Source organism: Pinus tabuliformis, chromosome 1_2 (assembly GCF_031772625.1).
Source record: "Pinus tabuliformis cultivar Carrire ecotype Pingquan chromosome 1_2, CPIR1, whole genome shotgun sequence".
Classification (NCBI taxonomy): domain Eukaryota; kingdom Viridiplantae; phylum Streptophyta; class Pinopsida; order Pinales; family Pinaceae; genus Pinus; species Pinus tabuliformis.
This window is the reverse complement of record NC_142298.1, coordinates 454350293-454369400: the sequence shown is the minus strand read 5'-3', so window position 1 is coordinate 454369400 and position 19108 is coordinate 454350293.

The window sequence follows — 19108 nt, the reverse complement described above, 5'->3', positions numbered from 1 at the left end:
GCAACACCTCCCAGCAGAAAGAATTTCTCCTCTTCACCTCCTTCAAGTAATCACCCAATAGTTCTATAGTGAAACCAACAACATATCATTACTTTGCACAAAATTCCAGCCTCTTCTGCTCATAGGAGAGAGCTCAATATATAGATGAATTGAGAAAGGATGAGTCAGCTTGCAACTGATGTGTAGCTGCCTTGTGTCCTCTCTCTCTTTAGTTGATCTTCAGTTCTTGAGTCCACTTGGAGAACCTTGCTTCCACTTGGAGAAACAGAGCCTCTGACTCATCACAAGGCGAAATCCCTGATCCAAGTGTCATTTTTGGAAGATTCCAGAGCAATGACTCAGTGTGCCACTTGTCCCATCTCGCTCAGCGCAGGTGGCCTTTGTTCTACCTGCTTTGCAACGCAGGTACACCATGGAGGAGTTGAGTTTCAGCGCAGAAGCCTAGTGGAGCACCTGCTTTGATTTCAGGATTGCTTGTTTTTGAGTGTTTTCAGGTGGAGAACTGATCTGAGAGCTGTTGGTTTGCTGACCTTGTTCCTGTAGGGGTAGGAACATCATGTTTAGGGACTTTGGATCCCTTGGATTATTGACAATTCATGCCTGATGCTGCAAGGCACAAAATTGTCTATAACAACGGGCCATCACTACAACCCACTGCATAATCCTAGGCTCTCGGGGAAGTCCAGCCTCAACGGAAAGCTGTCATGGGACCAACATAGGGACCTTCTCTAGACAAAATCTCACAACCAAGAAACCATATCCAAATTTTTTTAGTTGTTTGTTCTTTTCTCTAGTGAGTTGGCCTTTCACATTCGCCAACACAGCCTCACACCAGTTGAAGATGGTGCCTCAGTAACAGTCTACTGCCATTCACATCTGAGATCTGGTAGCTACATGCAATGCTGCGCTCCCGCATAGTATGGTGATAGTAAATTCAATCACTTTAAGTTCAGGACGGGAGATATTTTTAATATCTATCTGTTTGTCCTCTGTTTGGTCATTGCAAAACTGTAGTCGGAGACTAGTGACAGACTGGCCACTTGGTCTAGTCCTGAAAAGAGATAATCGTTCACCTCTCTTGGGAAAACTAGTCAAAAAATAAATGTCCTCTAGCTCAATTTCGAACCGGTGGCCACCAATCATGAAACATTAGTCCTGTGTGCTCCACCTGTTTACCAGCCATTGCAAGAAGTCTACCTGAGCCCTCATGTCGGGTATGGCCGAGAATTTAAATAGTCCGCATGATTTTAATGCTCGTATTGTAGGTGGATGAATTAATGCAGCAAGAGCCACATCCTCGTGCTCGCGTTCCCGCCAAGTGAGCATTTTGTATGTCCTACATTGCAAAAAAGGCAGATTAGAACAATTTCGTTCAAAATTTTTGGGCAGAAATGGAAAAAATTGAAATTTTAAAACTCATTTCGCGGAGTCTGCACCCGCTAGTTAGGGACAGTGCGTAGGTCCGCACTCGTCCTTAGGAACAGGCGCGGGACTGCGAATTTTTCCTTTGTACAAAAAATTCGGGGTCCGCAGGGGCCGCATGTTGCACCTGCAGACCCCCGCGAGTAGTTTTTTAAACAAAATTTTCCTTAAAAAATCAATTTTTAAAGCCCTAAAATGAAAATTAAATGGTTGAAATGCAAGATAGGGATGATGTGGATTACCTGGAGCTAACGGTTTTCGATTCCAACGGTCATATTTTCCGCAATCTTCACGGGAATTTTCTTACCCAAAAGCTCTTACTGCTCACTCTGAAGTCAAACGGTAAAAATGAATTTACAAAAGCCCTTTTTATAAGCTTTTTTGAATAAATGAATTTTTAATTTGTTTATTTTTTACTTTAAAAAGGTAACTTTTTTATGAATTTTTATTTATTTTAAATAGGTATGAGTAATGTTTTGAGTTTTTGTGTAGAATATTGGATTTTCAGGGAGAATTGATCATTTTCAACAAAGAGCATACTTGTAGAGTTGAGGCTTCTGTGATCCATAACAATTAATGATAGATTTTTCGGCGAAAATCACATGAGAGATCATTTGTCGACGCATACTTTTTCACTTTTTCAGACTCTTCCAAAATTTACGAAAAAGCGAAACATTGGAGTCCTCTTTAAGCTCTTTTCTAACTCATAAAATATGAAAAGTTTGCCGAGTTTTTTCTTTTTAAATTCGTTAAAACGGAATTAAAAAGACGGTCCACTTACAACTCTTTTCTGACCGTATAAACATGAAAAGATTGCAGAACTTTTGTAATTTCAAGTTCGATATCGGTTATAAAATGATGTGTTTTCGATTGCTTTTTTACTTTTTCAGATCAGAGTCACTAATTATGAAAAGTACTCCTTGATCGTAATGGTCAAGTGGTTCTCTCAAGTATTATTTTATACTTTTTCGAGCTTGGGGGACACAAATTTACGAAAAAGGACAACCACGGAGTTTTCTTAAGATTTTCTTCCGACTCCCTAAAATTGAAAAACACCGAGTTTTTCCTATACTGGACTCGTTAAAATTCAACAGTAAAGGACCTCTTCAATTTTAAATAGGAACAGACCACTCCTTCTTAGGGTTCGAATTTTAAACTAAGTTGGACTCATTCGAAGCATGAGCTTATAATCAAGAAATGTTATCCTCCTCAAGCTTGTCAAAAATAAAGAGGTACTTGCTAGAAATGGTGGGGGAAAAAAGAGAAAAATGAACTTGTTTATTATACTTTGTGTTTTAGAAAAGCAGTTAACCACTCTTGAACACGACAGTTTTTGCTCACCTGGGTTGGGAAATCCTTTGCCTAACAGTTAATCAAACCATATTGAAAGTCTTCAGCCGGTTTCTAGGTATTAGCTTTGGGTCAATTGTCACCAAACCATCTGCAGTGTCGTTATGTGTTCAAGAGGTCAGCTCCAATAAACCATTCATTTGGAAAATATCTGTCGTCCATTTTGACCATCCCTGAGTTAGTCCTTGCCAAATATATTCCTTCAAAACTTGATCTATGATTTTGTGTTGTGGGCTTGCCTACGACGGATCACTTTCTATCGAATTCAACTCATTATCTAGAAAGATGATTTAGAAATCGTCAGTACCTTGGAATCTGCATGCCCTAATGACAAGTTTCTTGCCTTTGACGACAGGTTGCATCATTGACCTTCGATCAAAGGATTCTAGGACGTGTTCAACATCAACTCATTTATTCACATTTCATCGATTGTACTAAGTACTTTGAGGGCCATTGACATTACTGGTGGTTTCTCTCACACTTGTTAACAGTTCACATCATTGACTGGTAATCAAGTGGTTTCTACCATGTTCGACTTCGACACATTCATTCACATGGATAGAATCGTACCAGTTTGGGAAGCAGAAATCAAGACCTTGGATCTAGTTTCTACCATACAGGCTGCGAGGAATTTTGTTATTCATTATACAGTGGACTATTCATAAACAGATGGCTGCGCCCATACTGTGTCTACATATGTCTATACTCATGATGTATTACAAAATCATTCCTGTATCAGAGCAGTTTAGTTAGTTTTCTAGTCAGTTTTGATCTAAGTATGGGAATGCCTACCTCAGCGATGATATGTTGATATATATATATATATATATATATATATATATATATTGCATTGAATGTTTTTACAGGTTCCGACCGGGGTGTCCACAGGACAATCCTTGAAATGATAAAATACTTCACTCTTTTCAGATGACAAATGCTATCCTCATCTATTATAGAATTCGCACTTTAGGGGGCAATCTGTTGCACAAAAAATTGTCACCTTGACATTCTGCAATCTATGTGAGTCTATCACCACTCATACTTTCCTCCTTTGCAAGTCTTAAACCTCAGTTCTTCATATCAAGCCTTGAAAATAAGAGAAAGTCCTTAAAAATCTCTAAACTCTGGTTCCACACTTTCTCTTAGCATTGCCTGTAGTCCCAAACCTAATGGTCATGTCCCCTGTGCACATGACTGCTCTGTCTCTATGTTATGGGTGCAGACCCGTGTAAAAGTTAAAAAGGCGCAAGTATATTCTTAAAAATTCACTTTGAGTCATTACTGGAAGCTTCTAGAGGGAATCTTGAGGTGGCAAGTTCGCTCCTTTAAGGTTCATGCATCCCATACCTTAAGGAGCTAACCCCTTGATGTGAGGAGCTTATCCCTTTGAAGGAGGACACTATCCCTTCATAGGTGGACCTGTAACCTCCGTCCTTTGCACTATAAAATGAAGCATTGGGCTGGTTACTAGGGGGGTTGAAAGCTGAATATTTTTGAGGTGAAATGCTGCTGGAACTTAGTCTTCCTAATTGAGCTTTTGTGAGGAGAGATTACATACCCTTTTGATCTCATTTGGAAGAGAGTGAGGCTTGTCAAAGTAGAGGAGATTCCTGTTTAGGACCCTGGGAAGAGCTTGTACAACATCAAGGCAGCAAAGGTTGTAAAGTTCTTCTATTCAAAGTTAGTGATGGATTCCTTGATCACCATGATGAACATGATTTATTATATTAGCTATGCAGGTCTTATTCGATGTGTGCTTATTTGTGATTGCAGGTTCTCTAAAGGAAACTCTTTTAGATGGTTGGAGCATGGCTGCCACAAACTAGCATTGGACTTAAGGTAGGGTCTAAACACCTCTTTAGTTTTTATTAATTAATCGCAATATGTTTAGAGAAAGGTAGATTTGCTTGTCCTGCTTGTTGCTAGATATCTGTTAATACTAGGGAGATCGGCCTTGTGTGCAAGATCGATTTATCCGGCCAACAGGCGCACATGAACCTTGAGAATTTCAAGGCTTTGGTGGCTAGTTCAGTATTTGATAAATTGCCTAAGGAAACCTAGGAGCTCCTTACTAGTCTCATGTTGGCGCTCGTGGAAACTACAAGTGTTAGAAGATCGATGGCCTCTGATGGAGCTACCCCTATGGTCGCGAGTGTAGAGGTGCCTATAGATGTGCCAAAATCACCGATGTCACCCAAGCCATGGCCTACACTGAAAAAAGAGCGGCCTAAGACAAGGAAAGACAAGCAAAAAGCAACACAGCCGGTGTGTGAGTCACCGAGGAAGCACCAGAAGAGAAAGAAGCCTACTGTGTAGGAGAAAGGCAAGGTGGTAGACCGAGAATCTGATGAGGGCATGGAAGACACTGGTATGCGCATAGAGGGTATTGATATTGAGGGGGTAGACCCCATTTCCAAGTTACCAGAATACATCCCTCTGTGCCAAGGCAAGGTGAAGGTCCCGAAGGACCCAAATGAGGGAAAATTTATGATGAATACCTCGTTTCTTCCAGACCAGATCACATTTGAAGGCCCGAGCTTGGCACACAACCGCCTATCTCAAGCTAGAGGATTGGGACTTGGTAGACACGGAGCGATTCCCCCACTTTATGATTGATACATTTATGACCCGTGTCTTCTGTAAAGATTCTGTTGTCACCACGTTGGGTTCGAGGCAGTGGATTAAAGGGGTAGACAAGGCAGGACTGTTGAACCTTCTATGGGTGCCGCATTACAACTACGTACCCATCACTATGATAGTGATCAAACAATTGTTGTGCTTGGTGCACGGTGGGTGCCTGTGGTTAGGAGAATCGATAACGATCATCGATATGCTGATCCATAGGATCACATTGCCACCACACTCAGGGTTAAATCTGGTTAGAGCATTTGGTGGAAAGATGGGAGAGCATGACCTTGCCGAGAGAATGAAGGACATGTTTAAGCTTGCCAAGAAGCCGCATGGCTACTCACTTTCCATCATAACCAACCGCGCGATTAAGGTAGCCACCCAGATCCTAGCTGGGAAAATAGTGAGGAAGTGTCATGCAGATGAGGTGCCGACACGGGTTGTATCTTTAGAGGCTCAGTGTGCAGAGGGCGTACAATTTAATTGGGCGTGCTACCTCTACAATAAGTTTCTCATGAACTACAGAGAAGCACAAGACTAGAGTAATACCTTCCATTATGCCTGGCTTTTACTCTCAATTGTGTTGGTTGCGTGGGAATTACCGGAGCAGAGCCAGTTTCCTCCCATTTCCTCAGATCTGCCAGAAGCCACGAAGTTCGCTTCAATATGGGCTACAAAGGACCTCGAAAGGGTCAAGAACAGTAAGATATTTTGGGTGCTGATGGAAGCAAGCATCCACACCGCGAAAAACCACAAGATACGACTATCACCAACTATCTTCAAGCAGTTGTCGGGCTATGTGGAGTTGAAAGTAGACTTCCACTATGTCTCCATGCAAGCATGGAAGGAACTTAAGCAGAAGTGGTATGATCTCCCATACCTTGCAACAGACGATGCAATCACAATGCTCCTTGAGCATTGGCCAGTAGAGTGATGAACGACCTCAAATTTTTCAGTTGGGTCCAATAAGCCCAAAGGAAAGTAGAAGAAGGAAGAGGCCAGGTTGAAGATGCAGCAGTTGGTTGACAGGAGTAAAAAGGAGGCTGAGGAAAAAGCGAGAACAGAGCGCATTGCTAAGAAGTAGACAGAAGAAAAGGAAGATGAGAAAGAGCACAACTTTGACAGAAGTCATAAGTCTCCTTCACGACAAAATGAGGAAGAAGAGCAACTATCAGGACAGGGTGGTGCACACCCATAGACTACTCCATTCCAGGTTAAGCGCACTAGAGAGCAGGAAAGAGAAGGGCCACAGAAGAAGTCCATGGCCAGTAAATCACTGCTCGACTTGATCACTTTGACAGAAGGTGATCTGAATGACATAGGGGACATAGTAAGGGACACAACTGCAGAACTGCTATAGTAGTTTGAGCATCAACAACAACAACCCTTGGTCGCCATTCAGATGGGCCTGCGCGAGCTACAGATCTAGGCTACTCAACTACAGGTCGGTGTAGGGTGGGGCAGCGCGATATCGACTAGTTTGGTGCCTGGAACCTTAGAAGCAGTGGAGATGGTTCGCTCTATGGATCTCAGGGCCATCGCACTGCCGGATGGAGCTTTGACTATAGAAGCAGAAGCTGACAGGGCCACCATCAACACTCTCAAGAAGGTTGGGTTGAACTTGGCCATGCTTCCAAGTGAAGCCCTTCACACCCTGCAAGATGGTGTGATCACGGAACTTCGAGCTCGTGAGCAATGTGCTCTGAATGTGATCAGTGAACAAAAAGTTAAAAATTGCTAGATGTTTTTAGAGAAGACTTTCACGATTGATATCCTTAAGAAGATTTAGGAGAGGAATGAGTGCACCACAACCGTGGTAGCTGAAGCATGCAGAATTGTTCTGAAGCTGCATATCCCAGAAGATGCATCGGTCGACGCCAGAATTTAGAATCTTGCTGCAGGTGTGCGTGACGCAAAGATAGAGCTGGATAAGGTTCAACTTGAGTTAAATGCCTAGCCTTCGACTCCACCAGAAATCAGACAACAGCATGAGGCAACTATCAAAATATGAAAATGCAGCAGTGGATGCCGTCGTGAAGGATTGCACTACGCTCTTCAAGCGGTCACTCGAATTTGTTACCAGTCTGTAGGAAGATCCAAACTTGTAGAGATTAGAGACCAACGTGAGGGAATTGCATCAGAGGTATGACAAGGTCAGAGTGACGACATGCACCATCTCCAGCACGCAAAGTTTGGCAAAGCTGCAAGAAGCAAAGGCACTAAAGGAACAGGTGGATGTAGCACAACGCGGGGAGGTAGTATTAAAGGCCATATTGGGGCCTTGGCTAGATGAAGCCTATGTGATCATGGCCACCATTGAAGGAAAATTGGCTAGTCTGTAGGAAACACAACATAAGATATAGACAGATATTGCAGGACTAGCGACAGAGCAGCTGGTCGAGTAGGTTAAGCAGGCGGCAACGCAGTGTACTTCCGAGGTTGTAGTAGTGCAAGTGGATCTGGGAGGTCTTCGCGAAAAAATCTTCACACTAGCAGAGTGACTCGGGGGTGAGTCACTGTATTTGGGTTGGGGGCCTATTAGGAGCAGGTCCCCTTGAGTGAATTTTGGGGTTAAAAGCCCAAGTTTTGGGGTTAAAAGCCTAAGTTTTGGGGTTAAAAGCCCAAGTTTTTGTATAAAGAATGTAAATTCTCCGCATTTTATGGCCCCGGAGCACGAAGATGTAAAGAGTCATCAAGGTTTTACACCCTTAGTTTATGTAAGTCATGTTGACTTTAAGAGATCCACCCATGGTCCACGGACCAAGGGATTGTATAAAAGGAGAGTCTTAGACAAGTCTAAGGAAGTTGAGTCTTGGTATGTTTTGAGTCATTAATGAATGTAATGGGTCTGTGAGAGCTAAGAGATAAGAGTCTTAGCATAGAAAAGAGGCTCTACAGCTATGTGCGTAGAGGCCTAGGGTAGAAATCTGCAGCTAAGCGCGTGGACCATTACAGTTGTGTGCGCAGGGTAGTCAGAGTCTATAAAGAAGATCTGAAGCATCAATAAAGAGAATTATTCTGGAATTATCTGTGTATGATCTATTTTACTTCTATTATAAATGCATATGATTATGTTATGATGAATACTAGGTTTATGTTTTAATGTTGTATTGATGTGCGAATCCATATGTTTTGCTTTGTTATATGAACACAAGTAAGAATATATGTTTATGCAAAGATCATCTTAATGCATGTTGAAGTTATTCAATACTTAAGCTAATCTGGGTAAATACGGAAGTAAGAGGAGTTATAAAGGTGCTTAAGTGTCTGATCCACCTATCTAGGGTACGTGAAGGATAGTCGTAGACCTTCACAGAGGTTTATAGGATGACTAAGAGGAGTATATTGATAAGCCCTAAAAGGATTATCAACCTATGCGAAGGAAGGTTTAGGGTATAAAACAACATCACTACCATTTCTGGGTGTGGAAACTTGGTTCCTGCATCCCCCCATACTACTTCGGGTGAGACTTTAGTCTGTGCTCTATTGATTGATGTTGAAAGGGCTAGTAGTGTAGGGATTTACTTGGCTAATTAACATTGAACTTGGGTCAAGGCCCATCAAGCCAACACTATTTTGTTGCATGATCTTCCCTTGAAGTTCTTTTTGATTTCAAGCTAACGTTTGCATTCCATGAGTGTTCACCCTGTCTCCAAGTAAAATAGTTGTTGAGCAACTCCTTAGTAGTACAGGTAATATGGCTTCCAAGAGAGCTGGAATAAAGGATACTATAGACAGAAGCACTAGAAATGTAGTTGAATAGGTGCCAATGAAATTTTTAGTGTATGCAGACACATTTGTTCATAGAGAAGGACATGAAGATAACATGGCAGGAAATTCAAGACATATTTGCAGGTAGCTTCAAGGAAGATCTGGAAGATCGACAGGACTATGCCAACATCCACAAGTTAGGCTTGTATAAGGTTGCATATAGGTACCTCACCTTCCCATGTGCAGAAATCATTCACTAGATTTTCTCACATACTGATCCTAAGATGATGACATTGAGTAGTGCCAGTGGAACACAAATTTATACCTTCTTGCCAGAAAACTATCATTAGATGTATCACTTACCACAACCGGTGAACCACATGGATGCACTCTTTTATACTCCCAACAATAATGTGAACACCAAAGACACCATGGAGCATTGGGTAAAAGAGTCATCGAATTTCAGGTCGACAATCAGGTCTACAAGACTAAGTCACTTAGAAAGGCCTACCAACTCTTGATCATCTTTCCATGTCGCTTGTACAGTCAAGAGAGCACAAAGACCTTTCCATAGAATTGGGTGGTTGTGTTGGATCAGTTGGAAAATGAAGGAAGGCCATTCAAATGGTTGGATATGTTGGCTCTTTAGCTAAAAGTGCATGTGGCTAATGCCCGGAACCTACCCAACGATGAGCAAGCGATATTCTATATTTCTACGTACCTGCTTGATGCAATCTATGTCCAACCTCAGTTTCCTGGCATGGATTGGACATGGACACTGTTATCACAAAATCCACCACGGATAGGCTGATAATCAGGAAGACTTTGAGTAACTGTTTCAAACCAACTTCTGGCTGAGGCTTAGCCTCCTCAACTTGAGAGGGCTCTCTCACTAGGTTAAAGATTTAGTTTAAAGATTAGATGGCTAACTCTATGAAAAAAAAAAAGGAAAAGTATAATGGTTGAACACAATCAATAAACATCCATTGGGCTTATGGAGTCAGAATATGTTTTAGTATCACAGTAAGATTAGCTTAACATGGAAGTTAGGGCATCAAGAGTTTTAATATATTAGCAAACAGAGAGATAATGTAAGGAACACAGCCTATAAAAACATGAAGAAAGTTAGAGCATTGTCAATGAGTTCTAAGTAACATGTATTCATACCAATACAAGTGAGTAAATGAAGGAAACCATGAGGAAAAATCAAACATTAAAACTCTCTTCTCAATCCTAAGGAGTAAAAGCCAAATCTCTGTATTAACATAAAAAATAGAGTCTCCCACAATGACATAGTATGACTGTTTCTTTTGAAAATTTCCAATGCTTGGTGCATTACACCTCTTACTCTTTATAGAGTTCATTACAATCTTTGATTCCTTCCTCCAACATGAGGGGAATTCGAATTTACTTGACTTAACATCTATTCATACTTTAAACAAACTATTAATTACAAGTAGTAGTTAACTAACAGTCCTAGAGTCCTAATACAATTATGAGTACAACTCCTTATTATGGTAGCAACAACCTAGACTTTGGAATAAATTCCATCTTTGACAGCTGCTCCTCCTCCCTAACTTCAACTTTGGTGATGACTATAACCTCCATGCTGGCCTTCAATCACCTCTCCTTTGACTGTCCTGAAAACTAGGCAAATTTCCCTTGCAATGCTGCTTTGGTCTTCAAGGATATTCTTCGAAGTTTTTGCTAGCCACACTATCTTCTTTAGTCACATGACACATATTGAATTAATCATAGGACCCTACTCTTACATTTGTGCCAAAACAAAACTCCTTGAAGTTTTCTGAAGGAAGACAAACTAGATGAGCTACGAAATGTACTATTATTTTTGTAGTGCAAGGCTTAGTTCTTGCATATATCTTGCATTCCTTGAGTTCATCCTTACTTAGGGTCTAAACACTCTCAAATGATCTTCTTACATCTTCTGCAACAAGATCCTTCTCAAAAATAGCCCCTTTTTCCTTTGAAGATTAATTCAAAAAAAAATTTGCAGCTAAAGCAGTTTCGTAGCGCGCTACGAAACTGTTGTGCATTGCATGTCACGTACAACAGTTTCATAGTGCATTGTGAAACTGCTGTGTGAATCAAAATGCACAGTTCTTTCTCAAAAATTGTCCTTCTTGGGATTTCTTCACAGCTTCACCTTATGCCAATAGGCCACATATATATTTGACATTATCCATCCATAAACAACTTCAAAAAGTAATGTCCTAATCAAAATTGTGTTAAGGCTCCATCACTTACTATCTGGTTCATTTGTGCCGAGGCTGACCTCCAGACTTGTCCAGCTGAATTTTCAGGTCTTCAATTTGTCTTTTCATCACCCTGATATTAGTTCTTAATCTGTCATTAATCATTCTGATATATCTTGCCTCCTTTATTGCAGGGACAGTCCAGGTGAAATATTGAGCATCTCTACCAACTATTTCAGGTTTTGGAACTTTCCCTTCTTCCCACATGGATTTTACTCTTTTGAAATTGGCTTGTTCAACTGCATGTTTCCTTTCCCTTTTCATAAGTTTAGCAATCTCAAGATTGACAAGCTTCAATTTCTTCTTGACTTCCTCAAAGCTATTTTCTTCTTCTTAAGTATCAACTGCTTTGTTTCTGTAATCTTCATGCGTGAATGATGGTTGCACTACTCAAACTACAGAATCTTCATGGAATTCTGATATCTCCCCTATCTCACTGACCTCTAGCTCTGCCTCCTGTGACCTTTTGGACTGTCTAGTCACAGGCCTTCTGGGCTTAAAAACAAACTCTGAAACCTGGTCATCAAATTGGAGTTTTTTAGAAGATTTCATCTTCTTTGACTTGCCCTCACCTACTTCAGCTAAGTTTGCTTGGATCAGAGGGGAATCTTCTATGTCAATGGCTTGAAGAATATCTTTCAAACTGCCCTTTGAGGCTGGGCTTTCATCAGTGACCACTATTTTACCCTTTTCCTTGGCTAATTGGCTTCTAGTTACCCTTCTCTAGACTGTCTCACCAATGGACTGCTCTTGTGCTGCTTCCTTGATTTGAACCTTCTTCTTTTTCTGTGACTGTTGAGGGGTATCTTGAACAATCAATGGTGTCACTGGTTCCTTAACTTTCTTTCTAGCTTTTAGTTTCACAAACTTGCTTGTCCTAGTTTCTTCATGATGACTTGCTGCTGGTGATGATATTTCCTTAGCCCTAGGGCTAAGTCCTATTTCAGTTCTAAAACCATACATAAATAGAAAAGCAGACCATTCTCTATCTACCTTCTAAAGTTCATGCAAGACAATCAATTTGATTAAGCCATGATGGAACAATGATGTTTCACAAGCTTATTTCTTCAACTGTATTTTATCAAACATCTTGTCTAAGCTTTGAAACAGATAGAAAGGTAGGTCTAGAGATATTATTCCAGTGAAATGCAGTAAGAGCTTGAAATGGTAAGAATATACCTTGTAGTATCTTCCTTCGCAGGTAAAATACCTTTGTATGCATAAGAGTAAGTTGGCAAATGAGTCTTTGAAATAACTCCTGGGCACTGCTTTAGTTAAATATGAGTCTATAAATTCTGGCTTCAAGAATATCTTGCAGGGTGCCATCTCAAACTTGAAATTCTTAAACCATCTCTCGTGACCTCTAGGAATCTCTGTGACTGAAGATATGACCTCAGGATAAACTGGTAATTCTAACACTCCAACCTTTGTATTCAAACCTGTGAAATTAAGAGCAAATGTATTCAAACCTGTGAAATTAAGAGCAAATTCCTTGCTTACTTAGCTGTGACCTCCTTGTAGTTTTTCGTAGAACCTCCAGCAGCTTACTTTTTTGAAAGCTTCTTCAACTTATTTATCCTTTGTGAGAGCATCTAAGCCTTCAGGCTCAGTTCTAAAACATTGACCTAATCTATGATTCTTCTTCTCTTCAGTCATTTCTTCTTTGAAATCCCATAAAGGAAACCTGGAAGATACTACCCTGTTTAGTTTAAGAGTCGCCTCGCTTGAAGCCTATAAAAGAATTCTGGTCTATGCTCACCTTAGGCTTCCTTACTCAACCTTAAGGAAAGCATCAAGTGTTTCTAATCCATGAAAATGACACAAAAATGACTAGGAGCAATTCACCCTTACCTTCTCTTTTTGAAATTTGAAATGAGTGCAGACAAATGACTCCTAACAAATCTAATGATGAATGTGAATGGTTGCATATGATAAGTAAGGTTCATGGACTGACACCTGATGATGAAACATTAATGGATTCTGGTGGATTTGATAGCTAGACAAGATTTGTCACGAATCCCCGATTTCGTAGCGTATCCGGTGTAAATTCGGGGTTTGCGCTACGAAAACTCCTAACTATGAATCCCTGATTTCATAGCGCATGTAGTGTATTTTCAGAGTTTTGTGCTATGAAAACTCCTAGACAGTTTCGTAGCGCATTCAAATTTTAAAATGACCAAATACATGACACTTTTAGAATGATGTGGGATCCATAATGGGTAAAACTAGGTTGTTGACCTTTGTTTGCTAATGGAAACAAGACTCTGACTCTATGATTTAGACTCTAAATAGAACATAAAACTGACTTGACCATGACTAACATAAAAAATTTGGAACCATACCAGTTGTCCAAAATTTTAGAATTTCTTACAATGATAACAGACACCATCAGAGAATGATGTGAACATTTATTGCAAGTTTCTTTCTAAGTGCAACTACCGAGGAGTCATGGAGATGCTATTTGGCCATTTCTTTATGCCAGTTTACAAGATGATCTTTGAGCAGGATCCACCTTGCATGTCCCAAGAAGCAATGTAGGCATTGCTTAACATTGCAGATTGGTATGCCTCACCTAGTGGCACCTTCATCATGATGTTTTGGCGGAGATAAGTCTCTGCATATGCTACCAAGGTTTTCCACAGATAAGTTGGTCATGCAAGAGGTTTCATATCACATCTCCATAGGGTTATTAGTAGGACTGCACAGGAGGAAGAAGGCACCATGGCATTCTCTTCCTTTGCGGATTGGATTGTACAAGATCCGAAGCTTGAAGGATGTGATTTTCGAGGTCAAGGACTTAGAGAAGTTTGAGTTCGGCACCGAGGATTTCAATCCATATAATCCCCACTGCATATGCAAGAACCAGTGTACGAAGGTGTATTATCCATGGATCCATGGGACATGTCATTGGCCAAAGGAGGACCCTTGGAGGTATTTCTTACAACTCCTCTAAGCTCAATGAACCGGTCAACATGGCTATAGAATGGAAAACAAATCTGCAGGAAGAAGAACCACATGAAGCATCAACAACAACAACAGTGAGTAGCAAACCAGCGTAGGACAAAGGCAAGAGGAAGATTGCCAAGAACCCAGAGGTTGAGAAAAGCTACAAGTTCAAAGAAGATCCTCTCATTGAGAAACTATCTTTGTAAATAGAGGCCAAGAGGAAACAAAAATTAAGGAGAGAATAGTGGAGGAAGAGAGAGGAACTAAGGTTGGAGGATGTAGAGAGGAAGTTGAAGGAAATAGAGAAGAATCTGAAAGAAGAGTAGCAGCTAAGAAGGAGAGAAAAGGAAGAGAAGAAGAAATAGGAACATGATGAAAGGCAAGGCACAATGATAGAGAAAACTGTGACTATATAGTTGAAGGAGTTAGAGAAGCTAGTAGATGAAGAAGAGGGTGAGCAGGTGCAGGTTTTGGAACTTGCTCAGCAAATTGAGCAGGTGGTTGAAGCAAGGGACATGGAGTTGGAAAAGGAGTCATAGGACCAAGATACCAACCTCATGCTGAGAACATATGAGGTCACACCTCAGTCTCCACTGCCTCTAGAATTAGAACCATTCTCGAGTGAACAAGGAGAGCTTGCCCTCCTTAATGATGATCCAGCGATGGATTTGTACAATCTGTCATTTGATTATTCACATCAAAGGATTATACAAGAATGAAGAAACTATCTCCCGAATGATCACACGTCACCTTCACATATAAAGGAAAGGGTGATTGCGTCAGATGTTAGAAGACATCTAGCTTCCTTGGGCGATGCCTCTAAGTCTTATGCAGAAGCCATGAGCTAACCGGTCAATTTCTTGTTAGTAGAGAATTATCAGATGGAAAAGGACTTGCAAGAGGCTGAGAAGAGGATAGAACAGTCCACAAGGTCCACTATGGAAGAAATGAGAAAATCTATACTTGCTAAAGTATCGACTCTTGAGAACACTATGCAGAAACTGTATGAAAGATTTGTCACCGTGCATAAGCTGGTTGGCCATCTATATGGTTTTCAGCAGTAGTGCATGAAGATTGTCAAAAATCTCAAATACATACACGCTGCTATTACGCATGTACAGGAATGGACAATGAGGTACAAGGGAGCCCCGCTTTACTTGCATAAGATAATGACGTCGTAGACAGAGATAGACAAAGCACAGATTTAGATGTTGATCTGGAACTATGAGAAGCTCCCTCCGCTGATCACTAGCATTGAGGCTTCCTATGCACGATTGTTCAAGATTCTGGATGTGATAGTGAGGACACACATGATCCCTTCAATTAGATCCCTCACTCAAGTCGTGAAGAAGAGCCAAGTCCTATTGGAGATCGACAAGTACATGGTGCAGTTGATGCGAGAGGCCACCAATGATGACTTGTAGTTGAGCGTAGAAAACATGCAGAAGTACATTAGTTGTCTAACCACACTCAGAAAAATGCTACGCATGCTTTAAGATGAGTTGGACAAAGGTTACAGAACCATACACCCTAAATCCACGAGAGGCAAAAGTCCATTTGCAAAAATACATCACCAAATAGTATGGGGACACAATAGCAGAGTACCAAGCTTGGTATCAGTTTGTCACCAAAGACCATCAAGAGGATGTTGCTGGGTTGGTCTTTCCCCAAGTTTCCAAGTGATGGTGTTTGTCTTGTTAGGATACTCAAGCCTATTTTGTACCACATGGGTATATGTGGAAATTGTATTATTACTTGTAAATATATTGTAAGTGAAATTCCAAGTGTCATTAGTGGAATGTGAACTATCACTATGTAATCTAAAGAGTTATTTGTAAATGAGTTGAAGAGTAATGAGGGTAGTCAAAGAGTCAAAGGGGAATGCCAAGGGTCACCCCACACTTTGTTATATATAGAACCTCATAACTCATAGTACAAGCTTTTTGGAGCCAAGATTTTGGCTAGGCATTGCTTGGAGAAGGCTTCGAGAGTATTGTGACGAGCCTTGGCTTCTCCACAGCGTAGAGTGAGTACATCTCTTTGGAGGAGCAAGCGGTGTTGATTGTAATGTTCCACCATTGGGGCTAGTGGTTGTCAATGGTGTATGTATGGATGGAACTTTCACTTAATAATATAACTGAGCCAACACGTTTTCATGCATACACTAGTAAAAAAATGAGAAATTAGTGACTAGGTGACTAAAAAAATTAGTCACCACAACTTTTCAAAGTGAAATACTACAAAAAATGAGCAATATTAAGTGACCCAACTAAAAACTACTAACATAAATGACTAACTTAAACTTTGGTTAAAATATATGACTAGCTAATAAGTAATACAACTAAAAATTACTAACATAAATGACTAATTTAGTTTAGGAACAAAACTACAACTACCTAACAAGTATTACAGTAATACAAATTAGTGGTTTATGTTCGTCATTTTAATTGTGTCACTTTAGCAATCTAAATTTACAAGTGATAGGTAATTCAAAGGCTATTAATATATATTGGTTGAAAGGTTATACTTCCTTAAACACTTCTTTATTGGATTAGTGGATGACTATATTTATGGAGCTTATTAGAGTCTTTAGGGTTATATCCTTTGACCACATTCACGGGGAATTAAATTCAAAGGTTGAAAAGTTATCCCAATGAGAGTGGGAATACAGTGGAATCAAATATATTATGAAGAATACCCGCAAGGAGAACTATTGGTTAATTAGTAGATGGCACATTTCTTTAGTTGAAGACTTGACTTTTCATTGTATCTACATTTTTTATTATCAGGGCCATATCCATTGAACTTAGGATACTAGTTTTTAACTCAAATACCATGTTGTTTATCTAGTTTGAACGTACATTATGAGAATAGGCAACAATGCAAACATTTAGAGGTAGTGGTTGAATGTGAAATCCACACATAACACAACCCTTTCCCACATATATATGGACCAATGTTGACCCATGGTCTCCTCAACACCTTCCAAATGACATAAATCAATACCTTAAGGTAGCCATGGGTACCCTACTAGTGTGTGAGGCACACATAACATTGATTGCAAATAGAAATTTGGATTAAATTCTACACATGTTATCCTCAATGCCCACCAAAATTAGGGAGGATTATCATATAATCAATTGGTAATGTCATTATTCTTACACGGGAGATGTCTAAGGTTCAAATCTCCCCCCCATGCTCTTTAGACATTGAAATGATTACTACAACTAAGGCCATAATTATTTGGTGTTAGAAATATTATGGCCACATCCATGGGCCATCAATTTCTTCTAGCTAGGACTTCCACCCAACCTTTAACACAAGCAAACAAGAGCATGCACTTTGGGATTGAGACTTGAACCTAAGTCATCATTAAGGTAAGAACTCCAACTTATATGTAGACCACAACTCAACAAATATCCCCTTCCCATATTAAGTGGGTGCTTCCAAAGTCATTTCTCTTGCAAGTGAGAGATACAAGGTTCAAATTTCTCGCCCCTTCCCATGTTTTCTCTTCACTAAAATGGTCATTGCAACTAAGCCACGATAAAAAAAAATCATCATATCCATGCATTGTCAATTTATTTTAGGACTTCCACCTACTGTTGAATATGTCGACATTATAAGAGCACAATTTTTCAAGTTGTGACTTAAACTTGGGCAATCATTATAATAAGTTTTCCAACTTGCTACCAAACCATAACATGACAAACCTCTCCCCTCAATGTTAAAGTGAGTTTTTATAATGGATTAATGTAGATTATTATTCTTACCTTATTAGAGATCAAACCAAAGCGATGATTGAAAAGAATGATTGATTACTTGATATCTATCAAAGATTGAACTCTAGCCATTTATGGCATATGTTAAATAACACACAAAATGTAACAATTTATAGCCACGATTTCAGATGGAATTCAATCATGGATTATCATTACATTTGGATCATAGTTTTTCTCATGGCCCTACCATGATTAAAAGTGTTTAAGGATATTTGATTGGATTTAAAACCTCAGAAAAACATGAATAATGTTAGATTAATCAAAATCTTAAAATTTATTTTTCCCAATAAAATTGGATTAAAATATATACATTTTGTCTATTGGATAGACAACATTGTGATTTATTTTTTAACTATTATTTTGATAGCCTATATTTGTAGTTTAGCTTCAACATTCTATTGACTAATATTTACTTTAAAAGGTCATATATTCAAATATTAAAAAATGAAGCAAAACACTACTAAACCAACATAGAAATTTCCCATCATTTTAATAAAAAGATTAACCTCAACACATATTAACATGGTCAATATCCTTGTCATATATATATATATTTCTTTCTTCTCGACAATTATCACCACAACCACATTTTCACCATAATTTAGTTTTTCACAATTAAATATATGAGTATACATAGACATAGAATGAGAAGAGATGTATATCAATATGCAATAAAGACTTGAACATAGGAAGTGATCATTTTTTTCTATTAACATCTTGAACATAGGGAGTGGTCCTTTTTTTCTATTAGCATTTGGCTTTGGTGAAGAGGTAAGAAATCCCTCTTTGTTACCCTGTGTTTTATCGAACCTTATTTTTACCTCTTTTAGTGATCATTAAGTTATTTATTTATTAATTAATTTAGTGGGAGCTTTAACATTTAAAACTCCTTATATATTTCCCTCCACGCATATATTAATTTGGCGGAAAACTCTTTTTATATTTCCCTTCATGCATTTATTAATTTGGTGGGAATTTAAGACTTTTGTTGCTTTG